At 42.1% G+C, this 3,854-nt stretch overlaps 1 pseudogene; it reads right to left on the bottom strand.

Annotated features, from left to right (window-relative positions):
* Positions 1-833: 833 nt before the first annotated feature.
* On the bottom strand, positions 834-933 carry LOC141635364 (small nucleolar RNA R71; annotated as a pseudogene).
* Between the last annotated feature and the right edge of the window lie 2,921 nt (positions 934-3,854).

Consider the following 3,854-nt stretch of genomic DNA (forward strand, 5'->3'; position numbering starts at 1 on the left):
CCATAGCATTTTATAGCGCAATTCCCGTCTCCTTGTGTTCGACCCCTATTACTACATTAATTTGTGTCTAGGGAAATTATCTTTGCATAGGTGTGCGATAGCCTATCAAATTTTGGCGCCGTTGCAGGGCAGCACGGTTTTATTGCATTTAGATTTGTCGATTTCTATCTTGCTTTATTTTGTCTAAAGGAACACTCGTTCCTTGAGACCGTTACTTATCATTTTATAGAGATTATTGTCTTATGCCCAGGTCTTCTCATAGTGGAGATTTTATTTCACCAGATTCCGAGCCCGAGAAAACCTTTCGGAGAAGACGACATTTTTGGAAAGAAGTGAAAGAAGTCGCTTCTCCCGTGCAAGTTGAAAGTGCTAGAAAGTCTTACCTAGATGATCTTAAAGCTCTTGAAGAGGAGGAGGTTTTTTGTTCATCATCTCCACCACCACCACCATCTCCAACTAAAAAGTTGGTGAAACTTTCCGATCACTCAAAGCCCACCACGGCTATGCTTCCGGCCGGTATTATAATTACGCAAATTATCGAGCCAAAATTCTAGATCATACCTGCTTTCATTAGCCTTGTGGAGAGGAAGGAATTTGGGAGAAGTCCTTTGGAGGATCCCAACTAGCATGTGCAAAACTTTGCGATTATTGCTCCCTGATTCGACAAACGGGCGTCACTCAAGCCCAAATTAGGGAAATACTTTTCCTTTTCTGTTTGAAGGACAAGGCCAAACTATAGATCAATAACCTTGATCGCACCGCCATGGGGATCCCAAATTGGGAGACATTGGCTCTTGTTTTCTATCAAAAGTTTTTCCACCGGAGAAAACTCAAACCTTGAGGAGCCAAATCACCGGATTCCGTCAACAAGCTCTTATATGAGGCTTGGGAGAGGTACAAAGAGTTGTAAAGACAATGCCCACATCATGGGTTGGATGCTTGGTTTCTAGCTATAACATTCTACAATGGATGTTGTGCCGAGTCCCGAAGGATTCTTGATTCCGCCAACAATGGGCGGTTTGATCAAATTGACACCGATATTGCTCATGCTACGATCGAATCTATGGCTATCCAAGACGCGCAATATGTCAATTCCCGAAGTGTGTCACTCAAAGGTAAAGAAGAATCCTCCGACAATCCCGTCTTATTAGCTCAAATTGCCTTACTCTAACAACAATAGGCGGAACGAAATGCTAGGGATTCTCTTCAACAACTCAATGTTGTGTCGTCTACTAGTCAAATCATTGTTTGTGAAGGTTGCGGAGGTGCGGGTCATTATGCCGCTTTATGCCAAGCTACTATGGAGGAGGTATGTGCTTATCAAGCTTTTACACAAAGTTCTTATCCACTGGGTACATTTTCCAATACTTATAACCCGAATTCAAAATTTCACCCGAATATGTCTTATAGAAGTAATAATGTGAACCAAGTGGTGTTAGTCCAGTGCTAGCCGGGTTAACCTTGAAGCTTACAGATGTGAAGGAGTTGAGATGTCCTGGGTTCAACTACCAGCTGGGGCGATGATCACTTGGCCACTGCAGCCCCTGAAGAGGGTGGCTTACATGGTCCATGTGGTGGTGCGGGAATGCATGGACCCGGGGGGATTCAACCCCTCGTCATAAAAAAAAAATTAATAATGTGCTTAACCCTCAACCCCAACCACAACAACAAAATGCTTACGTTGCAACACAACAAAATTATAATTCTCCACCGGGTTATCAAAGTCAAAACCAACAACGAAGACCTCAACAAAATTACCAACAAAATCAAGAGCCACCACCTCAAAATGGCCACTAAAACAACCAAGGAGGGGGTAAACTTGAGACCTTTGTAATGCAAATGGCTAAGAGCCAATCGAAAATGGTGTCTCAACTCCAAAAGAGTGATCAAGCTCACAATGCCGCAATCGAGATGTTAGAGCAGCAAATGGCTCAACTAGCCGCATCTAGCTCTTTAAGGAAGACCGGCCAACTACCGTCCCAAGGTACGGAACCACATGAGACCATTAATTCAATTTGTTTGAGAAGTGGTACAAGCTATGATGGGCCATCCATGACTTTGGATGACGAAGTGGTTGTTAAAAAGCCCAAGCTTGGGGGAGATGCTAAAAAGAAAGTTAGTGAAGAGCCTCCTATTAGGGATCGTGTGCCATTTCCTCATCGCTTATTGATGCTTAAGCGAAAGAGCAAGCTTGATACCAAGGATGTTGAGCCCCCTATGCCCAAAGAAAGTGACGAGGTGATTGTTGAGAAAGAGGTCTTTCCTAATGCGAAGGAGAGTGATGCCGTTTCTAAGAAGGTGGATGCTCCTATTGAGGTTGAAAAAGAGAAAGAGAAAGATGTGGAGGATGCTCCTCCAAAGGAAGTTGTTCAAGTACCGTTTCCCCACCGTCTCGCAAAGCACAAGGATGAAGGTAAGTTTGGTAAGTTCTTGGAAGTTGTTAAGAATTTACAAGTCACCATCCCATTTATAGAATTGCTTACCCAAGTCCCTTCCTATTCAAAGTTTATGAAGGAAATCCTTTCAAAGAAGCGATCCTTCAATGAGGTTGAGACCATTGCTTTCACCGAAGAGTGTAGTGCACTCTTACAAAATAAGTCTTCCCCGAAACTTAAGGACCCCGGTAGTTATTCTATTCCTTGCACTATAGGCACATATACCATTTATAAGGCCATTTGTGACCTAGGTGCTAGTGTGAGTGTTATGCCCTATTCAATTTGCCAAAAACTTAACATGGGTGCTTTAAAATGCACTAGTATTACTTTGCAAATGGCAGGCCGTTCTTTAAAGCAACCTTTAGGTGTCTTAGAAGATGAGCCCGTAAAAGTTGGCATGTTTTTCATACCCGTTGACTTTGATATGGCCGAGGACTCACAAACCCCAATTATATTGGGTAGGCCATTTTTACACACCGCGGGTGCGCTAATCGATGTGAAAAAGGGGAAGTTAACTTTGGAAGTGGCTGATGACTGGGTTATCTTTAGCAAAAACAACACCATTAGAAGCCCAATGTTCCAAGAGTCTTGTTATTTATTTAGCACTGTAGACTCTTCTAATGCCTCTACTACACTTGGATCCTTACTGATGGATCCGTTGGAGGAAGATATTAGTGTTGATTGTTTTGTAGGTGATGATACTAAGGGCACTATTGCTAAGAGTGCCAAAAGGAAAGGGAAATTTTATTGGAAAAATTTCCAATGGATGCGGAATGCAAAGGAAGCTATGACATGGGGCTTGGATGGTGGCGAGCTTAATGATGAAATTTGATAAAATATCTTCTTACGTCGTGCGGGACGTTAAACCAGCGCTTCTTGGGAGGCAACCCAAGCTTTTTATTTGCTTTTATTAATTTTTGTTTTTAATTTTCCGCGATTTACGGTTTTTTGTAGATTAGGAATAAAATACTAGACTTGATGATGTTTGTTTTTGTGATTTATAGGTGAAAAATGAAGAAAATGAGTCTTAGAGAAGAATATTCACGCTTCCCCATGCAAAAAACCCCGTTCGGGGACGTAAGTTTCAAAAACGGGACAGAATTAGTAAAATACGGAAGCAAAGGCAAAAAAGCGTGATGGACTTGATACGTGCCTAATGTATAGTCTTTTTAGCCTAATTCAGCACGTATTTCTATGCATTTCTATACTATTTTTATGGTATTTTTCCCCGAATTGGCTACTTTGGTGTATTTTGTCCTTTTTGTAGGAATGATCGCGAAAGTAGTGGAACCATATTCTTTTCCGTCCTTTTTGCATGCATTTAGAGGAGACGGAGTTGTCCCAGAGTAGAGTACCGCACTTGGAAGCATCATGGCACGTACTACGAGGCACTTGGGTGAAGACGTGAGCTGAATTGAA

The sequence above is a fragment of the Silene latifolia genome, chromosome Y (genome assembly GCF_048544455.1).
Source record: "Silene latifolia isolate original U9 population chromosome Y, ASM4854445v1, whole genome shotgun sequence".
Lineage (NCBI taxonomy): Eukaryota > Viridiplantae > Streptophyta > Magnoliopsida > Caryophyllales > Caryophyllaceae > Silene > Silene latifolia.